Genomic DNA, 26,049 nt, shown 5'->3' with positions numbered 1-26,049 from the left:
AAAAATAAATTTTTAAAAGAGAATACTGTTGTCATATATTGTTTAAAAAAACATTTTTCTTTAGTCATAATCTCATGGCTAAAATATTTCTAATGAATTGAACCTGAACTTCCCATTTTACAAAAGACAACAAAGATACCAATCACACAAATGGAATATACATTCACACACCATTAGACAGAACTGTCACAATCCTCCAAGACAATGACTGATAACAGAGTCCCAGACAAACACTTCCCCAACACAAATGGTCCTCGACATCAGAACCAACTGGCAAAATGCCCAAATGACACTCAGTGCTCACAAACGGTCCTCAGTGTCAGATGCACGTCAGAATCAATTGGCAGAAATGCCCAAATAGCACTTCGTGCTCAAAAGAGAAGTTTGCCCGGCTGCACACCCGTGGACTTACTTGGTCACGGAGCTCGTCAGTTTGTCCAGCATGTTTCCGTTCCACCAAGGAAAAGCGTACGTTGACAGCCAGTGCCGAGCAGGGGAGAAACAGGAAGGATCCCCCAAACACACGGTTTCGGCAGCTGCTAGGAGCGTCCCCCCAAACCCCCTTCCCGGGGCCAGCGAGCCTCGAGCGGCGGCTCCTCACAGCCATCCCGGCGCGTCATCATGGCGGCTCAGCTCGGGGAAAACCCCGGGAGCAGATATCGCGAGAGTGCAGCAGCCCCAGGTTGGGAGCCAGAAACTGTAACCGAAAATGGGGTCGGGCTGCTCGCCGCTCTAAAGCCAATAAAGAGGCCAGGTTGGTGGGAAGGAAAGTTTGCTTTATTTCAGAGGCCAGCAGCCTGGCGGGGAAGGGGGCAGAGGCCTGTCCAAAGGCCGACTCCCCCCACTGACAATCAGTGGGCAAGAGCTTTTCTAGATGCGGGGAGGGGGCTACACGCAGAAACAGCACAGTCAGCTCTGACAGTCATCTTGACGTTGGCCATCGGTGGTCTGATCAGCGTCATCTTGATTGTTTTAAGTGCAGTTAATGTTCAGTTCCAGGGTCAATTTGTTCCATTTCTTTAAGGCCAGCTCTCAGAATTATGGCAGCTTATGTCATGGCTACAGTCTGGTCATCATGTAGTTAACTTCTTCCACCTGGTGGAAGGGGTTTAAGTATCTGTAAGACAGCTCAAAGGATATGGCTCAGAATGTTATCTATAGCCCTTGAGGAGGAACTAAAGGTCCTTGACTATACTTAATGACAAAAGTATTATTACTTAGTCTGTTGGACTGTTTTCCTTTGTTTCTGCATTTTCTCACTTCTCTGATTAAACTTATCCTTTGGCTAAAGTTTTTCCACAGACAGAAGGCAGGCTGAGGACATAGGGGGCAAGCACCATAGGGTCCTGCTCTGTTTCACTATGCCTGTTCAATTTTTACATCAGGGTTATGCTAGCTATATAGAGTAAATAAAAGAGCTTCTCTTTTTCTTTCTTAATACTCTTCAACAGTTTAAAATAGTAATTATCTGTTACTTGAAGGTTTTGCAGAACTCATTCATAGATGGCCTATTGCCTTTTGGGAGGTGTTGATATTTATCTACTTTTCACTATCTACTATAGTTAATGATCTAAACAAATTTTCTCTTTTAGAGCCAATATTTTTTTTTTAGATTATCATTTATCTCACCTGGATTCTCTAAGTTTGAATGCTGCCGAGTAGAAAGTTAGACTAAAAAAACCACCGTAACAAAACAAAATGTTTCAAATAAATGGACTAATGAACATTTCCTTGTTTGGATTAAAGATTACATTGCTTCTTTCTACTTGACAATGGAAAAAAAAATCCCAATTTAGATAATACTTGGAGGAACTATGATTCAAACCACATTTCTGTATTAAGCAATTTATAAAACAAAACAATCCGGTTTCAAGTGTGTCTTGCTCGATACTAAATTGTGTTCTAATTGTCATAAGACAAACCTACATATGCGGATTATGTAGTTTCTTACATTTTAGATGAAAAATTAAACCCTTCAATAATGGAGAAACAATGAAAAGGTACTTGAAAATAGGTGGAGACATTGAGATTCCTGACAAATGGTGAACACTGCTTTAGAGATGTGGACATCGCAGTGGGGTCACAAGCTCCAGGAGCACATGGTGGGTGATTCTGCAGTTGACATGGCACGCCCGAGACTGCCACAGAACAACCAGAGAGAGTGGGTGTTCATGTCATGGTTGTTTGCATAGTGGCCTCTATAGTGTCCCTCCACCCTTTCCCAGCTGCGGGGCTGTCCATCCACTCCCTCCCAGCTGCAGGGGTGAGGCCCAACTAAACCACTCAGGCTAATCCCATCTCTGCTGTTAAGACTGGTTCCGGGGCTTCCCTGGTGGCGCAGTGGTTGAGAGTCCGCCTGCCGATGCAGGGGACACGGGTTCGTGCCCTGGTCCGGGAAGATCCCACATGCCGCGGAGCGGCTGGGCCCGTGAGCCATGGCTGCTGAGCCTGCGCGTCCGGAGCCTGTGCTCCGCAACGGGAGAGGCCACAACAGTGAGAGGCCCGCGTACCGCAAAAAAAAAAAAAAAAAAAAGATTGGTTCTGGTAACCAGACTGAAGCAAATCATCCCAGGACATTTGGACATAACATTTATGGGGTTGCACTGTTGGACCTCTGCTCTGGTTTTGAATTATATTCTTACGTCTGTACCTCTAGGGTTCTAAATAATTTTTGAACAGCTACACCAGCAGAGTTCAGCACCTGGCTTTACTAGTGGTATCTCCTGCTTCTTTGGGAGAGGACATGACAGTTTCCTAGTCCCCCTGGGCTCAGGCACAGGCTTCAGAGGTAACAACTCCAGATAAGAATAGGCACATCTGGTTTCAGGCATGATCTAGGTGAGATAGGGACTTTAATCAGGGTTTTTAGAGTTGGGATTCTGGGGTTCTAAAACATGCTTAAATTGCTTCCAAGATAAAGTGTGTTTTCTTGGGAGAAGGTTTACTGTTTTTATTGGATTCTCCAAGGAGTCAATGAATTGAAAAGTGTTAGTGTATTAGTGAGGGTTTTCCAGAGATACAGAACCAATAGGAGATCGGAGAGGAGGGGGGGAGGGAGATAAAATGAGAACTTGGCTTATGCAATTATTAAGATTACTAAGTCCCACAAATCTGATGTCTGCAAGCTGGAGACCCAGGAAAGCCAGTGGTGTGATTCACTCCAAGTTCAAAGGTCTGAGAATCAGGGGAGCCAGTGATATAAATCCTAGTCCAAGGGCAGGAGAAGATGAAATGTGATGTCCCAGCTCAATCAGTAAGGCAGGGGAAAAAAAGGGGACAAATTCCTCATTCCTCTGCCTTTTGTTCTGTTCAGTTCCTCAACAGATTGGATGATCCCCAACCACTTGGGGAGGGCAATCCACTGATTCAAATGCTAATCTAATCCAGAAACACCCTCACAGACACATCCGGAAACAATGTCCAATCTGGGCACCCACGGTCCCGTCAAGTTGACAGATAAGATTAACCATCACAGTTAAGAGCCTTGGTAGAGGTATCGTAGACCCTTTTCCTTGAGTTCAGGCAAAAGTGCAGAAGCAGTAATCCAAGGCTTGTGAGAATCAGCAGAGTAGAGTCAGGTTTGTACCACAGGTAAGAGACAGGATGTAACTCAGCCGTTCTGGCAGTGGTTCTCAATCTTGGTTGCAAGTCAGGACCGCTGGGGAACCTAGAGGAATTCCTGACGTCCAGAGAAATGCCCCGTGGGTTGAATAAGACCGCATTGTATCCGGGTTGGAGGTGTTTGTGTTTCTGTGACTTAAGTATTCTCATCAAGGGAACCTTGAGCAGATTCACCCAGAGAGGTCAAGGTCCTGCCTTCAGCTCTGCAGCCCCTCAACAGATCAGATCATAGTTCTTCAAGAAAAAAGTCCCCTTCCCTCCAAGCAGGTGGAGTCAGACAATTTATACTTCTAAAGAAAATTACTTGGGAGAATAATTACTTGTGATGGAATTAAAATTCAGTGTTTATGCACAGATACCAAAGTCTTACCTGCTCAGGATCTAAGGGATAACATTAGAAGTGTGCTTCATAATACTCTTGAATGGCATCTAGAAAGCACTGGAATGTATCCTACTGAATAAATAGCCTCATGTTTGTGTTGAGGCTTAACTGATATAAATACTCAGGACTTGTACCTGTTCCCCCACGAAGACTTCCACAGAGTCTAAAAGTTTAAAACCTTGTATTTTCTTGATATTCATCACAAATTTTCCAGTTTCTGGTCATCCCATTACTTCCAGTGGCAACCTCTTATATCACATTATCTCAACAAATCACTCATCAGAGTGATTATTTCAGAGAGAATTCTTTCTGAGCAAAAGCATTTATTTCTAAGATTTCCATTCTCTTTGCAGCCTATGAAGACTGATCATTGTAATTAGGCATAGTCACTATTGAATTTTGATTAGTGATCTACAAAGTAAACTGTAGAAACATGAAATATCCAAATCAGGACATAGTCTGAATATAAGGCATGTTAGCAATATACTTTGGTAAAATATTTAAAAGGGGTTTATTGCTTAGCTGTTTTTAGCATTTATCTTAATTATTTAAAACCCTATTTTTTAAGCATTTAAATAATGCTTCTGGCAAACCCCCCTTTGGTTTGAAGGTAAGTAGGCATTAACTTTTTTTGCAGATGCTAACAAAAGCTTGAAATTAACTGCCCCATTCCACACTCACTGCGGTTTTCCCCCGTCTCCCCAATATATTATATATCTTTGAGTTTCTGATCTTTCTGATGTAATGCATCAACTAAATTCTGCATTTTTAAAAAATAAGAAATATCAAACCAGACAAGCCTATGGTGAAAAGTTCATCAAGCACTTGAATTCAGTGTAGCAATGTGTCTGCCTCTGAATTCTAATTGGATAAACACCAGTTTTTGATGACCAGTTTAGGAACTGAATGATGGTGGGGGGTTTAAGTGACACATCTAGGGAGCATGAGGACCCTACATCCCAGAGTGACTGACTTCACTCTCAAAGTTCTGGATGCTTGAGGCACTAGACAGGCAGCTCTTCCTCTGAGCTGTCCTCACCGCTGGGAAATAAATCAACAGAAAAGGCTCAGACTTCAGAGCCATCCATGTAGCCCGGGTTCACATCCCCTTTCGGTCACCCAATGCCCTGTGACCCCTGTGAAGCTCACAAACTGTGAAGCTCAGTTTCCCATTGGCAAAATGTGATTACTAATACCTACCTCAGAGGATTTTATGGGGATTACATAAGATATCTGGCCGGGGGAGGGGGAGGCAGGCAATGAACAGAAATGATCCTTATTGCATATCCCCAGAGTCTACTGGCATCACTGCATTTTCTTTCAGCAAAGAAAAACTTATTAAAATCCATTTAAGAATACTCACTTGTAGGGCTTCCCTGGTGGCGCAGTGGTTGAGAGTCCGCCTGCTGATGCAGGGGACACAGGTTCATGCCCCGGATCCCACATGCCGCGGAGCGGCTGGGCCCATGAGCCACGGCTGGTGAGCCTGTGCGTCCGGAGCCTGTGCTCCGCAACGGGAGAGGCCACAACAGTGAGAGGCCCGCGTACCTAAAAAAAAAAAGAATACTCACTTTTATATAACTGTATCTCCTAACATTTTCTAGACCAATAACTAATATTTATTGAATGTCTGCATTGTACAAGGGATGGGGCTTGGTACTAAGGGTAGAGAAGTGAACAGGACAGACCCCAGCTTGCTGCTCCTGCACTTCACAGATAACAAAACCCATCCATTTACTTTGTTCATCTTCGGTGGTTTCAGCAAGGAGTCTAATAAGCCCTCCTAGTTTGAAAAAAAAACAAAAACACACAGAAAGTATATTATTCCTTTTAGGAATTTACTGAATGATCACTGTAATAAGCATTTGTATCTTAATTCAGCTAATCCTCAAAATAATCCTATGAGGCAGGTTCTATTATTATTGCCATTTCACAGAGGAGAAAACCAAGGCACAAAGAGATAAGTGATGTGTTCACATCATAGCACAAATACATGGCTGACCTTGGACTGTGGACCCCGGCAGCCAGGCTGCAGACCCTGGCACTTAGCCCCTGCCTCCCCTGAGTCACACAGGTGGAGCCAGGCCCGGAAGCAGCCTCGTCTTCTCGGCCTTCAGGACACAGGGCACATGTAGGCATGTCGTGCCATGTGCCATGGATGCAGTTTGGACAAATGTCCATAGGCTCTGGGAAGAAAGAGGACCCGAACAAATTCTTGCTATCAGGTGGTTCTAGCTCTAAAATTCTCAACCAGGAGGGGAAGGTGGGCAAAGGCTCACCCTTAAAACTTCTGGGAAGGGTTCAATGTGCAAAGAGAACTCACCCTGAGATGTGCTGGATTGTCCCGAAAACTCGTGTTTCCTTCCCGGAGAGAGGGACTTTTATTAACAAAAAGTGGATTAAATGAGTGTTTCTTTACTGGGGACATCAGGAGACAGAAATAGTGGGGCCTTCCCATAAATTGTGGCTCTGCAGTTGATGCTTTGGGGGTTGTTTGAAGTGGAGGGCCATACACGAAAGGAAGAGTTACATCAGGATCTGTAGCCAAGAACCCTAACACTGACCCAAGAAGAATGGCTACGAGAAGAGCACCCCTGCCAAGTTCGGAGCCGTGCATGGTCCCTACAAGTGACTGGCGCACCCATGGCCCCCGTCACACCGAATGCGTGCGTTCTAAGAGGCAGCAGCGCTTGCCGGGGCTGTAGATGGCTGCACCAAGGCCAAACTCCCAGCTCCACAAAGCTGTCTAAGCTGGTCAGCAGTCCTCCTGGGGCCTGGTGAGAAAGCTCTGCCCAGAAGAGGGCTCCCCACAGAGCAGTGACTGATGGGCCTCACTGGATCCATTTCTTACAGAGTTTGTATGTGACACATCCCGAGGGAATCAGCACTATAGGAGGCCAAGCACAAGTGGAGAGACACACAGACACATTAAGAAGAACCATAACATGGAGAGACGTTAGCTATTAGCTCAGGAGCGGCAAAAGAGACGGATAGTGGCTGAGACACCCTTCGCCGTGGAGCAGTGGACCCACGCAGCGATGCCCAAGGTGAGGTTTGCAAGATGATCCTCTGTGACATTAGAAGAAAATATTAGAGCACCTATTTACATTTCTTTATCTCATTGCTTCTTCATTTTTATTTTTTGCATACATTAAAAATACATATATTGGGGGGGAATCATCCTCAAATTTTTTCACTTTTGAAGGATCAAAAATGTTTGGAAGCCACTGCAAAAATGTATACAAAGCAGTAGATGCCCACATCTGCAGGGACAGCCACCAGAGTGATGTTACATCCAGAAAATGTTCCCATTTGCCATAAGACCCAGACCTAGGGCTGCTGTCTGCACCTATGTCTCTCCCTGTACTTCTGTACATTAAAGACCCACTAACGAGGTACTGCAAGTGAATCTCTGGAAATAGTCCGACCAACAGACAGGGGCCAATTTTGGTCTATGGTTTCATGAGGGCAACAGCCATATAAGAAGCTGAGGAGGGCTTCCCTGGTGGCTCAGTGGTTGGGAGTCCACCTGCCAATGCAGGGGACATGAGTTCCAGCCCTGGTCCAGGAGGATCCCACATGCCATGGAGCACCTAGGCCCGGGCACCACAACAACTGAGCCTGCGCTCTAGAGCCCACAAGCCACAACTACTGAGGCCCACGGGCCTAGAGCCCGCGCTCTGCAGCAGGAGAAGCCACCACAGTGAGAAGCCCATGCACCACAACAAAGAGTAGCCCCCGCTCGCTGCAACTAGAGAAAGCCTGTGTGCAGCAACGAGGACCCAACACAGCCGAAAATAAGTAAATTAAATAAATAAATTTAAAAAAAAAAAGAAGCCTAAGATAGGGGAGATCAGAGCTACAACCTCAAAAGGAGACTCAAATGGTCACAGGGAGAAGATGCGAGCTGTCCATGGATACCATCAGGGAAAGGAGGAATTTGGAATTGAGGCTAGCATCCTGTTGACCTGCATTAAAAATTTCATCTTTTCTATCGTTCACCCCCTGTTGGATGTACACCTCTGAGGTGGTTAACTTGAATGTGTTACATTGAACTTCCAGGTAGCTACACAGTAGAGCTCCCTAGGGATCATTTAACATTAAATATTTAAAAAACAAAAAGAAATTTCAAGGCAAGGTCTCTAAAAGTCATCAAACTTTCATAGATTTTTATCAAATTTTCTACCTACTCTGTAGGTCTGGTAGCTGGAAAAGTTTTTCCCACAGAGAAAAACAAAGAAAAAGTTGTAATAAAGAAATGATGAGAAATCCACTGAAGAAACAAAAATAGAAGCCATTTCCAAACCAGAATTGAAAGGATTTTAGTGATTTTATTCCATATCCTTAAGCAAAAATGAAATAATTGCAAATATAATGTAACATGGTATTTTACGCATATTGTGTTCTAAATTCTGTAATTATTGCTGCTGATGGTTGAATTCATGAGCCTGGTAACATAGATCAATGGTGATTAGCCATCCTTTCCATGTTCTATACATGTGAAAACTTGGCTGTTTCTTCATAAATGACCTTTCTTGCAAAAGGAGAAAATATTTTCATAAACAATTTCAATAACCTTTCATCTGTGGATACCCTCCCTCTTTGTCGATTCCATTTGTCCCAAGTAAAAATATCTTAAGATGTTAACATACTGTAAGTTGTTATTACAGTATTCATGATACCTCTGCTCCAGAAGACCCATCCAATCACCAAAAGTTCAGTCAGGTTGCTGCCAAAACACCTCTCAGCTCTATTTATGTGTCCATGTCTATCCAGCAAGGCTGACAGACACAAAGAGAAATTAATCATGGTCTCTGGGCTAAAGGAGCTTGCACTCTAGCAGGGAAGATAAGACATGCACATAAATAATTATATTACAAGATCAAATATGCTGTAGACTGTACAAATGGCAAACATAAAATGTGGAACGATGTCAGGAAGGGAGCATTCACTTCCAGGGGAGGGGGAGGGGTGTCATAAGATTTACAGAGAAAGGTGCATTTGATTCAGGCATTAAAGGACAAGTAGGACTTAAGAAGCCAGAAGAGGAGAAGGCAGAGGAGAGGGAGAAGGAGGGGAGGAGAGGTGGGGGGAGCTGGGGTGGGGGGCAGGAGGGTAGGGAGAAGGGGAACCCGAAAATCGCAACTTCTAAGACAAAGAATGGAAAAACTTGGAGTCTGGTTTAAAAAAAAAAGAAAGAAAAAACAACTTATGGGATAGAGTTAGCTCCAAAGTAATTAGAGACAAGTACAGGAGTAGGTAATAAAGAAGGATAAATTAGTTGGTTGGTTGGTTGGTTGGTTGGTTAAAAGGCTATGGTTAAAGCATCTTCTCTTACCTTTATCTCTTTCCTTCTTCCAGCCTTGTTTGTCCTCATTCCACTTTAGAAACCCATAAACTACTGGTTTTGTTTATTTGTTTACTTACCAGACTCTCTTCGTGGACCAGGAGCTCCCTGAGGGCAGGGCTGGTGTCATTTCCCTCTTTGTAGCCACAAAATCCAACATGGAACTTGGCAGGCACCTGTCTGTGGGAAGAATGAATGCCACGCTGTAGGAACCATCTCTGTATAGTAGTCATCTGGTTAGGTTCAAGATTTTGTTATGAGTGACCAAGTCTAAATGTTAACAGAGGAGGAAAACAGGACAGCAGCTCAGCAAGGCACCTGGAAAGTCAAGCCAACCTGGGTTGGAGTCCATCTCTGCCACTTCCTCAATCTGAGCGAGACTTTACACAGACACTTCCCTGACAAACATACATTACCCTCATTTGTAAAATTTTCATAATAACACTTACCTCCTAGGGCTATTGTAAGGATTCAATAAGCTAATGTGTGCTAGACCTTTAGCACATTGCCTGGGACATAGTAAGCCCTTCATTTATATGTTATCTTATTATTTAACATTAAATACAGCTTGTCAGTGACGCTTGGAAGGCTGCTCAAGATATCAGCGTGACATTGGTTTTATGTTCAAAGCACAGAGGCTGGATAATAACTGTGCTTTTTTTGGAATCTAAAATAGTACCGACATGATTCTTTACCTGGTGGGTGTATTTCTAAAATATTGTATTTATTTTTACGTATGACACACACACACAGAATTCAAAAACACACAAATATACAGTGTAATGTATAATTATGTAGTAGATATGCTTGTAACCAATGTCCAAGATATAAAATCGAATACTGGTCGCTCCTCTGAAGCCCCCCCCCCCATAACACTTCCTATTCAAAATCCTCTTTCTCTCTCTGGAGGTGACCACTGCCCTGATTCTTATGGTGGGAGGTCTTGTCCTAGCTCTCCTAGTGTTTCTTTATAGTTTTATTCCCTACAAAGTGTGATTTCTCTTATTTTTCAATTTTATGTCAATTAGAAATATACTGTATGCATTCTTATGTGCCTTGCTTCTTTTGATCAATATTGTGTTTGTAAGATTCTTTTTAAAGAAGCTGTATTTTTTCATTTTACATTGTTACAGAATTGCAATGTGCTAATGGATGTACCACAATTTATTCATCCATTTAATGTTTATGGCCATTATACCGCTAATGGACATTTGGTTCATTTACAGTTGAAGACTATTATCAAAATTCTGCTTAGAACACTCTTATACATCTCCTGAGACACCGTTGTGTGCATTTTTCTAGATATATCCCCAGGAGTGGGATTGCTATGTTGTGAGGTATGTGTAGCTCCAATTTTGTTGGAAAATGCAAACTGTTTTCCAAAGTAATTGTAGTCATTTCTCCTCCTACCAACACTGTATGAGAGTTCTGTAGTCCACATCCCAGCCAACACTTGTTATTATCAGATTTTTAATTTTGCCACTCTGGTGTGTGCACTGGGATCTCAGCTTGTACTTTCTGATAATTAATGAACTTGAGCTTCTTGGCATCTTCTTATTAGTTGTTTGGATTTCCTTTTTTGTGAAGTGCTTATTCAAGTCTTTTGCTCATTTTTTTCTTTGGGTTGTCTGTCTTTTTATAACTGATTTTTGGATACAAGTTCTTTGTCGATTATGTGTTGCAAATATCATCTCCTTCTGTGGCTTGTATTTTCACATTCTTTGTGGTGCCTTTTCATGAATTTGATTACTCAAGTTTAATGTCATTACAATCTTTTCTTTTTCTATCATATTTTAAAACCTTGTCCAATGGTACAAAGATATGTATAATCATATAAACACTTTTAAATGTTTCTTTTCACACTTAAGTTTATAACCCACATGAAGTTGATTTTTGTGTGTGGTGTTAGGAAGGGGTCCGGTTTCATTCTTTTCTCCTTTAGATACTTAGCTAACCCATCATCATTTAACAAGAACACCGTCATTTCCCCAACTGTTCTGGACTACCTCCTTTATCATAAGTCATATCAGTCTATGCGTGAGTCTGTTTTGGCTATCCTTATTCTTTTTCAGGAGTCTGTTTATCTGCGACAGATCCACAGTCATGACTGATATCGCTTCACAAATCCTGATATTTGGCAGAACAAATCCTCTCTCCTCGTCACTCTTCTTCAAGAGTGGCATGAATATTCTTGGGATTTTTTTATTTCTTTGTAAAATTTAATATCAGCTGGCCGATATGAAAATCAGTCTCTGGGGATTTTTATTGGAATTCCATTGAATATGGAGATTGAGTGGGGAAAAATTTAAATCTTTAATATATCGACTCTTTCAATCCATGTACATGACAATATCACTCCATCTATTTAGATCTTACTTAATTTCTCCCAATAATGTTTTGTAATTTTTCTTATAGAGTGCTTGTACATTTTTTGCTAGATCTTTCACTAATGTAAATGTCTGGGCTCTTTTTACTGTATATCAAATCATTTATAATATCTTGCATTTACTGGACCCCTTCTGTTTTTCAGATATTACACCAGACACTTCAAATATACTATGTGTTATAATCCTCACAGCAACTTTATTATCTACTCCTACTATTATGCCCATTTTACTCATGAACATACTGATGCTCAAAAGGGTTAAATACATCGCTCAAGGTCTCACAGTTAATAAGTAGCCAAGCCAGAATTCGGAGCCAGGCTTATCTGATTCCCGAATCATTCTATGCTACTATCTCAGAGGGAGACGTGCCCTGAGGGAGTTGAATGCATTTCAGGTAGCTTTGATGGGTAGGAAAGACCGAGGACCTGGGGCACTGACCAGGGAGGATGGAAGGAGGGGAGGGATCCCAAGCACTCAGAAAACTGAATTAAGGTGTTGAGATGAGCAATGATGGGGGATCACATAAAGTAGGGAGGTGCTGAAGACAAACATTGCTCAAGCCGCCATATTTCTTAAGGCAAAGAGAAGTCAACCAATTAGCCTGGGTGGAGCTAATTGGCCTGGAGCTCCCGGGTGTCAGGTTTGCTTCAGTGGCATCACTTCTGGACACACAGAGGTCATATCAGCAGTCTATGTTATCCACTTGCTATTTTTAAAGTGAATTTTATTACCCAATTTTCCAGTCTCTTTCAACTGGTACCTTTCATTTGGATTTTCATCTTGGCATATGCATTTCCCCTAATGCTTACAGCTGTTTGCTCAAGCCAATTTTGAGACTAATTTTGGGAGAACTCATCTATACTGAATAGATAGGACATATGAGAACATGCCTCTCATATAGAAGATTTTTATGGACAAAAATTCTTTGATATAGTTCCTAACCATCAATCTGCATTTTTAAAATGTAGTTAAGAGTGCAACTGGCCAGGAACTCTAAGAAGCAGGATGACAGGACAGATGGTCCGAGATTCTCAATGTCTGATGCTAGACTTGAAAATGCTGCTGTTCCACAGTGTTGATCTGCCTGCCTCTTGAATTCCTCAGAAAATGCATGTTGCCTTGTAGTTGATTTTGAAGAGAAATAGCTGTGTAAGGTGAGCAGCCGTTAAATGCAGCTTTGGAATAACTGGCCTTCCTCCGTTGTTCAATTCGTAATAGCTGCAGTAGCTCAGACTGCTAAAATAGATCCAATTATGTAGAAAAATATTAGAGGAACAGCAAGTATTTCCTCAGCTATCATACCTTGCCTAGAAAGTAAGCAAGGATTTTTTTTTCTTAGTTTATGACTCTACAGAAATGTAAGGTCCAATAAAATATAGAAACCCAGAAATAAAAATATAGAAGAAAACTCCCACTTAGCATAGGTTCAGACAATACTGAAAACTACAAAAGTAAAAGTACGATGGGGATGTGGCAAGATTATAAAAAGTAAGAGGCATGATTGGTTTAAGAACTTTGATGCATATTTAATACAGTATAAGTTTTTGTCAGGAAAAGAACTGTAGTACACATTTGCACATATATCTAATATAAATACATAAAATTTTAAAATAAAAATAAATTAGTAAATGAATAAAGAGATTCATATATTTGATGTGTATTTTATCTCATGGTAGATGTACATTATCTGAGATAAATGCTAATAGACAATGTCAGAAATCTGAGCATTAGTGTATTCAGTAAATTACTTAATCATTTCAAAGTATGTTCAGCTTCTTTCCCCATTTTGCCCTAATTTTAGCACCTCATTTTGTGAGCCATTTCTAATTTCACTTGTCAATTGTTGCATTCCTATTTCCCCTATTTGGGGAGATTTCTTAGATTCTCTTGATTGTCCTTTCCATAGCTCTTCAACTTTAAGCTAGCCCCACCTTATGATATTTTTTAAAATACTTTTTAAAATGTTAGAAAATTGGGAAGACACTTTCAAAAAAAATTATGTTGTTCGTGGTTGTTAGGTTCTCAGGCCAGTTCATCTAAACAAAACAACACAAAACCATTTCTTGCAAATTGTTTCTGGAGTTTAACTCCAATAATACTTCAGAGTCTCTATACCATTTCTTACAATTATATCATGGGAAATAAATTCCTTTTCAGGCTGAGATGTCAGAGATGCATTTTAGGGACTTCCCTGGCAGTCCAGTGGTTAAGATTCCGCGCTTCCACTGCAAGGGGCACAGATTCGATCCCTGGTGAGGGAACTAAAGATCCCACATGCCACGTGGCGCAGCCGAAAGAAGAAAAAAGAAATGCACTTGATTCCCTTACTGCAGTGGGACTTGGACCTCCCCTTCATCTGTCCCTTCTACCTTCTGAGGTCTGACAATGGTGAGACCTTGTCCAACCCAGGACACTTGGGGGTCTTCTATAGGCTAGAGTAGGGGCTCCAGCCAGCAGGACCAGTGGTGGGCTGGAAATGTGGAAAATGAGGCAGTGCCTTGGGTGGAAGTTTAGGGAAGAGGTACAGGTTCAAGGTCAAGTTTCTGGGTCAAGGCTTTCTTTTGATATTCTGATTTAGCCTAGGTTCTGCCTCCTCTGTCAATGTTCTGTTCCTGATACTGTTCACAAGTAGTGGTGCCCCAGACTCTCTTTTCCTTTCCACTACCTGTTGCCTCTACCCAAGACGGCATTCCTCCCTGACCAAACATGAACAAGATCAATCTGCCTGCTTCTCCCCTGTAGCCTTCGTGCAAGGACATGAGCCCCTTGAGAAGTTCTTAAGGGTTTTGACCACTGAAGGTGATTGGGAAATGCATGGGTGATAAGGTGATTCCTTCTTTCTGTCTCTCTTCTCTTTCCCCCCAAAACATGGAAAGGAATATCAGGTCTGCACATACATGTTAATAATGAGTCTTGCACATAAAGGCTCAAGTCAGAGTTCTCCCATCTCATGGTGTCTGAAACAAAAGGCTTCTGGGATCTTCTTTCACTGAAGAAGCTACTAACTGCCCCCCTTACAGAAATGTGTGGAGGATGAATTAGGGTAACGTGGGTCAAAGTACTCAGCACAGTGCTTAGCACACAGAGAACGTCTTAAATAAATGATCACTTCTTTTCCATTATGGGCCTTTCAAAGTTTGGTCAAATGAGGGAAGCAGGGCTTCCCTGGTGGCGCAGTGGTTGAGAATCTGCCTGCTAATGCAGGGGACACGGGTTAGAGCCCTGGTCTGGGAGGATCCCACATGCCGCGGAGCAACTAGGCCAGTGAGCCACAACTACTGAGCCTGCGTGTCTGGAGCCTGTGCTCCGCAACAAGAGAGGCCGCGACAGTGAGAGGCCCGCGTACCGCGATGAAGAGTGGCCCCCACTCGCCGCAACTAGAGAAAACCCTCGCACAGAAACGAAGACCCAACACAGCAAAAATAACTTAATAAATTCCTACCCCCAACATCTTCTTAAAAAAAAAAAAATGAGGGAAGCAGCTATTTTTACAAAGCCAACAACCACTTGGCAGGTTTAATTTGAAAATTAACACAGCAGTATGTATTCTGCAAATCCCGTTAACAGAGGTTGTCAAATAGTGGGTCCACTGAACTCATTACACTTGACATTTTTAACAAGTAAGCAGAGATGGCAATTTCTAGTCAACGGTAATCTCAGATCAAACTATTTTAGCATCAAAATTTGACTTATTATGAATTAATCTTCTCAGTTTGGGGTTTTCTTTTGTGTAGAAATATTTGCTCATGAGTTCTCTGAATACAAAGAAACCCGAAAAACTAAAATGTAATTTTTGCAGTTAACAATAGAACACAAGTAAGCTAAATTCTGCCATAAAGGGTATTGTTTTCGGGATGAAGTTCATAATATGGGAAAAATTACAATATAAATGATGTTGTCAAGTTATATTTTTTCATGCCATTACTCTTTGTTTGATGTTGTAGCAGGAAAAAAAATGAAACTAATAGTTTCAGAGGGACTTCTTATGGGAGGTAGGAATTCGGGTTTGGAGGCCTCTGAGCACATCAGGTTTTCTTCACTGGAGAATGGAAAACCATTTCAAGAAGGTAACATAAAAAAAGGACTGGGGATGAGGCAAAAGGGAATAAAAATGGGACAAAGGCGTTAATGGCAGGTCGTCTTTGTTTGAATTCCAGTTCACCACTCAGTAACTCCATAATGGTGAGCAATTTAAACTCTGTGGATCTTAATTTCTTCATCCATAAAGGAGGAGTAATATCTGAACTGTAGGCTATCATGAGGATTAAGTAAAGCAATCTATGTGCCTTTTGCTCAGTTTCTGACACACAGTAGGTGCTTAACAATGTTAATTCCAAATCCCCTCCCTTTCCAGACAAGGAAGTATAGAAAGCATGCCCAGAGTATTTTAATTTACTTTTTAATAAGAAAATATTTATGTAATGTTTACTGTGTGCCAGGGTCTGTCCTAAACACTTTAAAAATATTAACTCATGGGCTTCCCTGGTGGCGCAGTGGTTGAGAGTCCGCCTGCCGATGCAGGGGACACAGGTTCATGCCCCGGTCCGGGAAGATCCCACATGCCGCGGAGCGGCTGGGCCCGTGAGCCATGGCCGCTGAGCCTGCGCGTCCGGAGCCTGTGCTCCGCAACGGGAGAGGCCACAACAGTGAGAGGCCCGTGTACAGCAAAAAAAAAAAAAAAAATTAACTCATTTAATTCTCATCACAACCTGTGAAAAGTGCTATTATTCTCTCTCTTCTACAGATGAAGAAACTGAGGCACAGAGAATTAACAACTTGCCCAATGGACACAGCAGGTAAGCGGTGGGGTCACCTTCAAACCTTGGCCATCTGGTTTGCACTTAAATCCTACACATGCTATCTCTCATAGAAATGAAAGAAAACGTTCAATAGCATTCTTTGTTGTCAGAATTTCATTGTCAAGGGTGAAATATGATATAGAAGATGTCAAAGGGATGGCCATAAAAAAACATTATTGAAAATAAAATAATACTAAATATGCCCCCAAATATTGTACCTTAAGGACCCACCAGGCAAAGGGAGAAAGCGCAGTATGGGGATGAGAAGAGAGAGCATCATGGTGACAGAGGCAAGGGGTGGCAGGACAGTAGAGAAAGAATGTTAAGGCCAAGACTGGGACACCAAAGTCATCACAACTAACATGGTGCTTTCCCACTACCCAGGCGAGTGGAAATCATGGTTATGACAGAGCTTGTCCCCAACTTGTAGAAAACAGCACCACTGACACTGGGTGCCAGCCATCACTGCTTTCCTTGAGGCACAAAGATTTCTTTAAAATAAACATCTGTCCTAATAGAACGCTGTTTCTGTAGGTCCATGGGATGAGTTTCCTCTGGGTTAGAAAAGAAAACGGAAGAGTTTTATAATGAATGCTCCACTGCATGTCTCGCTGTCCCTCCAGGACGAAGAATTCGCCAGCTGCTGAACGTTCCGCTGGCGGAAAACCCTCACCTGCCAGGCCCCTTCAGGAACTGTCTCAGCCTAAGAGCCACTTCACCCAAGGCCACACCTCCTCAGGGCAGACCAATCCAAATCAACACAGAGGTATAAGGGGACAACACTGGGTCCAACTGGGACAACATTGAAGGACCATCCCCGCATCGGCGCGTCCCGGGGGTTGGCTAAGGCCTTCGTTGAGACTTCATCCCAGCCTGGCTTCTCCATCTGCCTAATCCTGCTGCTGTTCTTTCCTTCTCTCCCACAGGTGTGGATCCCACGGGCACCAGTAAGCATCCTACAAACTACTGTCCATCCAGAGTCTGTTCCCCAGGAAGCCCAACTTGCAACAATTTTTTTTCATGTACTATTGTATATGTATGTATGTATCTCTCTATCTATCAATCTATCTATACTAGTGTGGTAATCCCAAGTTCCGATAATCTTAACTTTAGCAGATTTCTAGTCTCTCCCTTCTGCACAGGCTGGATGCCCTTGAGGTGGGTGATTAATATGGCATAGAGAAACGACATCAGAAGCATCTCAAACTTGGGTCACACTTGACAATCCTCACTGATAGAGGTATTTAACGGGTATCTCAGGAGACTGTTCACTTGAGGACACAGATGTGATACCATAGTCCTGGTCTGGAGATTTGCCTGAATGCTAAAAAATTCTTAGTAAAATGTTTTCACTGGAAAGAAAGCTAGTAGCATTCCTGAACAATACTAGGAATTGTAGGAATGGGCTTATGAGGAAACACATTGTTTTCCTAGTTAATTGGTTTGTGTGTATGTGTGTTTGATTTGTTTTGTTTTAGGTGGTGAGGGGCTGCACAGACTTTATAAGCATATCTTTGAAACAAGGCTGACCAAATTTCAGGCCTGCACATTTTTGTGGGCTCAGTGATGAAACAGTGCTGCTATTTTAAGAAGTGATTAAGAGCAGCTTTTTTTAGACCAAATATTTAATCGAGATTTTTCTTTCTTTGTCAATTGTTCTCTGACAAGTGAATTCATTTCCAAGTACGTTAGGCAGAATGAGATTCCAAGAGGCCCAGGAGTATCCTTCCAGACTCCCTCTCAACAAGGGAGACAGTGTCCTCTTCCAGATTAAAAAGCCCTCTTCAGAGGGAGCGCATAACAAGCCTGCTGGTAAGACCAAAAGCTGAGCAGGATCCTGGGGGGGAGCTGGCAAGGGGCCATGGACCAAGAATTCAAGTTTATGAAATCCTGATCCATTTCGCTCCTCTAAAGACAGCTGAAAGACATGCAGCTTCTTTTAAAACTCAAGATGTTGATCTACTGACATACAGTAGAGCTTTCCTCAACTCTGCTCTGTCACCTTTTCCATTTGGAATCTTGTTATCTAAGCAAAAGTGCTAATAAAAATTGACACCAGCACATTTTTTTGGAGCTTGGCTTGGCCAGCGTTCAAGAGCCATGATCTAATTGGAATAGTTCCTACGAGTGATATAACCACAGGGTGTGGGAAAGCATAGGACATGAAATGCAATATTCACATTCAAAACAAATACAGTGCAATAGGTTGTGACATATATAAATTCCTCTCTTATTCAATAGGTCTAAAGAAATCGACACATAGAAACTGACCTTAAGACTGATTATAGGATACTCAAGAGTAGTATTTTCCCATTAACGAAAAAAAAAGTATTAATATATATGTGATTTACTTTGGAAAATACTCTGATGCACCAAAATGCTTATAAATATGAATAAAAGGGTAGGTATCCAGTTTTCACAAGTCTCTTCCCCTCTTTTGCATTTGGTTAAGGAAGGGGAGTGAACGCAAGATCTTCTATCTGATTACAGAGAGTACCAGCAAGGGGGAGCTGGTCCAAATTACACGCCATGCTGTTGGATGGGTGCGTATAGTACAGACTTTCCCCTGCTGCTCTTTCACAATGCCCCCAACATTTCTCTCATAGGCTTGAACCTGCACTAATCCTGACGGCAGGGATTGTCATTCTCAAAATCTCTCTGGTAGAAGAATCCACATCTGAAAAGCTTAAGCTTGTCTCTTTCTTTCCATTTTCACCGTCCAGCATTTCCCAAAAGGTGGTCTGTGGGATGTTAAATGCATTACCCAATAAAATCTTCCATGGTCAAGTACATTTGAGAAAGAATGGGCTTAAATAAAATCCAGATTTCCTACTGCAGAGTGTTGCAGATTCTCCTACATGCTAATGTGCATTGCATCTCTTCAAGTAAGAAACAAAGTATGCACTGTCTCCCAAATTTACTGGACCATTTAACTTCTTTTTTTTTTTTTTTCAGGGAACCACTTGTGGGGTTAGTGTCCCAAGGAATCTATTTTGGGAAATTTTATAATCATTTGGGGAAAATAAAAAAATCTTACAGTTGTTTCCTAAATTGCTCATTTTGTATCCATATTTAAAATATTTGGTTCCTGCATGCCATACATGTATTTATTGGACGGCATGTTGGTAGATATTAAAGAAATCAAATTATACTGTGCATTCTGAGTCAACTCACCCAGCATTGAGAAAAAGTCTAATTTTGTGTGCTCAGCCCTTTTAGAGGTTCAGGAAATTTCAATACAAGATTTCAAATAGATAAAAGGCAGTATTAGCATAGATTCTTAAGGCCTTGAATCAAAGACATCCATTCAGACAGCAAATTAGTTAATTCTTACTACCGTTCCATCACTATGATGGAAGGAAATACCCATGTGCTCGCCCTTTCCGAGCCACAGAGCCCTCAAGTTGATGAAGCATTATCTGATCTGCAGCCTCTGATAATACCTATCAGCCACCAGCAGCCGACTGTGATACACCGCTGAGGAGTGAGTTAAGCAACTCTCACTTGAAAAGGATCAGAAACAATCACAAAATCTAATGAGGTGCTCCTGACACGGCAGGAAGAGGGCGTAAAGAAGTGAAATATCAGGATGTGCTTTCATCAACCAACAAAGCCAGCAAGACTCTCCCTGAACACATGCAAGAAAACCCAGAAACATAATAGCAAACAAGAAAACAGCTAGTGTGCAGAAATCACTTAGATAATCCCTGTGCTATAGCTGTGTAATCCTTAAAACGAGCTATAGCACCAACATTAAGTAGACTTGTTATAAAAATTACATAGTGCTTAACACATATGCAGGAGGCACTCAATCAATATCATTATTATTATTAGAACAAAAGGTGAGCGACAGAAATGCTGTCAAAATTCTAGTAATTTGCTAAAAGTGTCAACAATCTCAAGACTCCCTCAGGATGTTATTAAAAAGCCAACAGTAGGAACTAGTCAATGGAAACGCAGATATCAAAGTAGAGGAACAGAGGAGGTAAATTACAGATGGAATTTTAATCCAAGAATCACTGAGATTATTTTTTTTCCCAGGGGGACTCGAAGTTTTGGCCGTCACTTGCAGTGTCCTCATGAGGGCTGCCAGTTGTTAAGTTTCCCAAGAGACTGATGATATGGCTTAAAGACATCCACCAAATAGTAAAAGAAAGCAAATTGGTGGATTTTCATCCCTGAATTGCCAATTTTTCTAATGCAAATTGCCTATGAAGGAATCAGCATGAAAATCTCAGCCCGGAGCAACAGGTAAGGAATCTTGGTTTCAGACACCCCAAGAGTGATGACATAGAAATACATTCAGAGGAGCTCTTCCTAGTTACCTTGTCTTCTATATTCTCTATACCCCTGCCCTTACTTGACCATCCTCACAAATAAGCCATTAGACCCTGCCCCCACGTGGAGCACGTTCAGCTACTATAGAGAAAACCCTGCTTAGTTTCCACTGCCACAGAGCTTCTTGTGCATCCTTCACCCTTAAGGCAGATGGAATACTGAGTTGGGGAAAAAAAAAAGATTATTTGCTGCACACTAAATTCCCATTTTTATCCCCAGGGTTTCTCTTTCTATACAAAAGCACAAGCTTTTGCTAGAATCGGGGGGAGGATCCTTTTCCTCCAGTGAAACATTTATACCAATCCTTGGCCATTCATGTATTTCAGGATCTATTTGCTGGACAGCACATTCCTCTGACTGTAAAATATTCTGTCCCCTTGGGACACCAGTTGTCTCCAAACCGGAAGACCTGACCTTCGTTTCAGCAGAGACCGGAAAGGAATGTCATTTCCTTGTGGTCTGTTAAACAATGTGACCTCTTGTTCTGCGTTGGCCTCTGGCTCCAGCCCACACCGCTTCCCTCAAAATCACTCACTCTTGAAGATCTCGCCTTAGACCTTTTTCCTTTGCTTGCTAAAAACCAGCGGTGGATGATGCTGCTGGAATGTGGTCAAATTCCTTATGAAAAGAATAGATTGATTTTTGACAATGGAAGGGGGCTCAGTCCTAAGCCAAAGGTCCCCGATGATGAAGAACACCCCTCTGCAAACTTAGTGCATCCCTGCAGGAAGACCATGCCTCTCGGGAGAGCAGCCACTCTGCTTTACTCAGGAACGAGCCTGATAATAGAAGGATCTAACTGAACTTGACGCATTCTCATTAGAGCGGCTGAAACAAAAGCACATATGGATCTTTCTGAATCATTGAACACACACTGCTTGATAAATTATATTCACATTTTCAGAGGCTCCATCTCAGAACGTCTCAGCAGGTAAGAGCCAGCCTTCGCTCTGCATTGCTACTTTTCGCCACCCTGAAATGGATTCAGTGGATGGGTGGGAAGGAAACAGGAAAAGGTGACTGTCAGCTGCTGGCAGGTTTGTCTTCAACAAGGCTTGCTAAGTGAACCCCAACATTGAACCTCAAGACACCAGTGCCTTTTCCAGAACTGCTGCTCTCCATAAAAGAATAGGAATTCAACTAATGTTGAAAGGGCTGGAAAGGGTGACATCAATCTTTTTCTTGAAACTATGCTTCTTTGACTCTGTTCTCTGAACACTTGGTGATTACATCATTCTCCTTTGGGCTTTGATTTGGGCAAGAAAAGTGTCCTGAGTGAAATCAGGTAAAAAGGAACAGGTCAGACTTGAGCAAGGCCACCCGCACAGGTGACTGCTTCTGTGCCATGTGACAGGAGCTCAGGGCCAAATCTCAGAAAGAGCCTGTGCCCATGAAGATTTTATGGCTAGCAACGGAAACCCGCTCCAAATAACGCAGCAGAAAAAGAACGTGCTGGAAGCACATTGAGTAGCTCCCAAAATTGGCCAGCAAGACCGGGGAACGAGGACCAGAAATGTACGTGGGTTCCTTTGCTGCTGCCGCTCCCCCTCCCCCGGCTCTGGACACTGAGCTCGGCCACTGGTCTTGGGAACTGGAGCGGTCCTGCTTCTGTGTCACTCGCTCCTCATTCAAAGTTCCAGTGAGAGCATGTGATTGGTCAAGCTGAAGCATGTTCTCGCACCTCGCTGGTGAGAGCGAGGTGGGGACAAATACCTGGCCCTTTGCAACTTCTTTGGTGGGAAGCAAGTGAGTTTGGATGTTCAACAGAATCTCCCCCCCCACCCCCCCAAAAAAGGAAAGGAGGAAGGGAGGGAGGAACCTGGACAAATGTTCATTCATTTGAGAACCCCTCAACAATTCTGACAAAATGTAGCATTAACCAGTTTCCACAGGAAAGGCCACTGCCCTCTCTGTATCATCTTCAATCCCTTCAAATTCTGTCTTGCCCTTACTAAGCAAACACAATTTGAAAAAAGCCATTGGCAATTCTGATATAAAATCTAACCCTAGTCCTCCAAATCCCCTGGGAATAACTGCCCTAAAACATTATTCAGATTCCTCTGCCTTACTGAAGTTTTACATTGCCTTTCTTCTAAACTGAAGGTTATTTTAAAAGGAAAATGTCTGAACTGTTTAAAAAGAAGAAAGAGAAAAAGGTAAAAGCAATTTGTTATTTTGAAGATAATGAAAGCAATCTCAAATCCCCAATTTTTCTTCCACCTGAAAAAAAATTCCTAAGAAAAAAGATTCTTAATTTCTCAGAATAGCTTTTAATTTTGTTTTTCTTCTCATTGGCATACTTTAATGACAGCCCTACAGGAAAAGATAACAGAGCTAAAAAAAGTGTTTCAGAATCATGACACAGAAAATTTTACTGTTTTTTAAATAGTAGAATGAATACTATTCTGGTTATAGAATCTGCAGAAGGAGAAATAATCTTAGAGGGAACAAAAACACAGAAAATATCTCTTTGGTCTTTTTTAAAAATATATGCCGTTGCCAAATTCCCCTGAGAAATGGATTCCCTGCTGGTTTTGCTTCCAGACAGGCAATAAATTACATAACCCCTGAAATTCCTTTTAGTGAGTCTTAGACACAAGTTGTTAACTAACCCAGCACATGACCAGGCTCCCCCACCGAAGCAAACCGAAAACTTAGGCAAATTCCAGGGGATTCTTCCTGATCACTTCCCCTTCAATGGCTGCAAAAATAAAGCTCCTGATAGATAGCCTCATCCACCAGAGGGCAGAGAGCAGAAGCAAGAAGAATTACATCCTGCAGCCTGTGGAACAAAAACCATATTCACAGAAAGATAGACAAGATGAAAAGGCAGAGGGCTATGTACCAGATGAAGGAACAAGATAAAACCCCAGAAAAACAGCTAAATGAATTGGAGATAGGCAACCTTCCAGAAAAAGAATTCAGAATAATGATGGTAAAGATGATCCAGGACCTTGGAAAAACAATGGAGGCAAAGATCAAGAAGATGCAAGAAATGTTTAACAAAGACCTAGAAGAATTAAAGAAAAAATACAGATGAACAATACAATAACTGAAATGAAAACTACACTAGAAGGAATCAATAGCAGAATAACTGAGGCAGAAGAACGGATAAGTGACCTGAAAGACAGAATGGTGAATTCACCGCTGTGAAACAGAATAAAGAAAAGAGAATGAAAAGAAATGAAGACAGCCTAAGAGACTTCTGGGACATTAAATGGAACAACATTCACATTATAGGGGTCCCAGAAGGAGAAGAGAGAGAGAAAGGACCAGAGAAAATATTTGAAGAGGTTATAGTCGAAATAAATGCAACAACATTCACATTATAGGGGTCCCAGAAGGAGAAGAGAGAGAGAAAGGACCAGAGAAAATATTTGAAGAGGTTATAGTCGAAAACTTCCCTAACATGGAAAAGGAAATAGCCACCCAAGTCCAGGAAGCGCAGAGAGTCCCATACAGGATAAATCCAAGGAGAAACACTCTGAGACACACAGTAATCAAACTGGCAAAAATTAAAGACAAAGAAAAATTATTGAAAGCAGCAAGGGAAAAATGACAAATAACATACAAGGGAACTCCCATAAGGTTAACAGCTGATTTCTCAGCAGAAACTCTACAAGCCAGAAGGGAGTGGCACGATATACTTAAAGTGATGAAAGGGAAGAACCTACAACCAAGAACACTCTACCCGGCAAGGATCTCATTCAGTTTCGATAGAGAAATCAAAGCCTTTACAGACAAGCAAAGGCTAAGAGAATTCAGCACCAGCAAACCAGCTCTACAACAAATGCTAAAGGAACTTCTCTAAGTGGGAAACACAAGAGAAGAAAATGATCTACAAAAACAAACCCAAAACAATTAAGAAAATGGTCATATGAACATACCTATTGATAATTACCTTAAACGTGAATGGATTAAATGCTCCAACCAAAACACACAGGCTTGCTGAATGGATACAAAAACAAGATCCATCTATATGCTGTCTACAAGAGACCCACTTCAGACCTAGGGACACATACAGACTGAAAGTGAGGGGATGGAAAAAGATATTCCATGCAAATGGAAATCAAAAGAAAACTGCAGTGGCTATACTCATATCAGATAAAATAGACTTTAAAATAAAGAATGTTACAAGAGACAAGGAAGGATACGATGTAATGATCAAGGGATCAATCCAAGAAGAAGATATAACAATTTTAAATATATATGCACCCAACATAGGAGCACCTCAAAACATAAGCAACTGCTAACAGCTATAAAAGAGGAAATCAACAGTAACAAAATAATAGTGGGGGACTTTAAAACCTCACTTACACCAATGGACAGATCATCCAAAATTAAAATAAATAAGGAAACAGAAGCTTTAAATGACACAAGAGACCAGATAGATTTAATTGATATTTATAGGACATTCCATCCAAAAACAGCAGATTACACTTCCTTCTCAAGTGCACATGGAACATTCTCCAGGATAGATCACATCTTAGGTCACAAATGAAACCTCAGTAAATTTAAGAAAATTGAAATCATATCAAGCAGCTTTTCTGACCACAATGCTATGAGATTAGAAATCAATTACAGAGAAAAAATGTAAAAAACACAAACACATGGAGGCTAAACAATACATTACTAAATAACCAAGAGATCACTGAAGAAATCAAGGAGGAAATCAAAAAATACCTAGATACATATGACAATGAAAACACGATGATCCAAAACCTATGGGAGGCAGCAAAAGCAGTTCTAAGAGGGAAGTTTATAGCAATACAAGCCTACCTCAAGAAACAAGAAAAATCTCAAGTAAACAATCTAACCTTACACCTAAAGGAACTAGAGAAAGAAGAACAAACAAAACCCAAAATTAGCAGAAGGAAAGAAATCATCAAGATCAGAGCAGAAATAAATGAAATAGAAACAAAGAAAACAATAGCAAAGATCAATAAAACTAAAATCTGGTTCTTTGAGAAGATAAACAATATTGATATACCATTAGCCAGACTCATCAAGAAAAAGAGGGAGAGGACTCAAATCAATAAAATTAGAAATGAAAAAGGAGAAGTTACAACAGACACTGCAGAAATACAAAGCATCCTAAGAGACTACTACAGGCAACTCTATGCCAATAAAATGGACAACCTGGAAGAAATGGACAAATTCTTAGAAAGGTATAAC

General features: G+C 41.6%; 1 long non-coding RNA gene across 3 annotated transcripts in view; it reads right to left on the bottom strand.

Moving 5' to 3' along the window:
* Positions 1-26,049, bottom strand: part of LOC307182694 — a 119,022-nt gene that overhangs the window by 21,447 nt on the left and 71,526 nt on the right. For 2 of the 3 annotated variants that reach the window (XR_013827240.1, XR_013827242.1), the window contains exons 4-5: positions 9,431-9,530; positions 5,367-5,551 (exon numbers count right to left, since the gene is read on the bottom strand). This is a non-coding gene — a long non-coding RNA (uncharacterized lncRNA). Of the gene's footprint in view, positions 1-956; positions 1,096-5,366; positions 5,552-9,430; positions 9,531-26,049 lie in introns of those variants that run through there. The other variant, XR_013827241.1, reaches the window with a different exon arrangement.

This window comes from Stenella coeruleoalba (genome assembly GCF_951394435.1).
Source record: "Stenella coeruleoalba genome assembly, chromosome: 2".
Lineage (NCBI taxonomy): Eukaryota > Metazoa > Chordata > Mammalia > Artiodactyla > Delphinidae > Stenella > Stenella coeruleoalba.
Note: the sequence above shows the minus strand (reverse complement) of the source record. Positions and strands in the feature narration are given on the sequence as shown.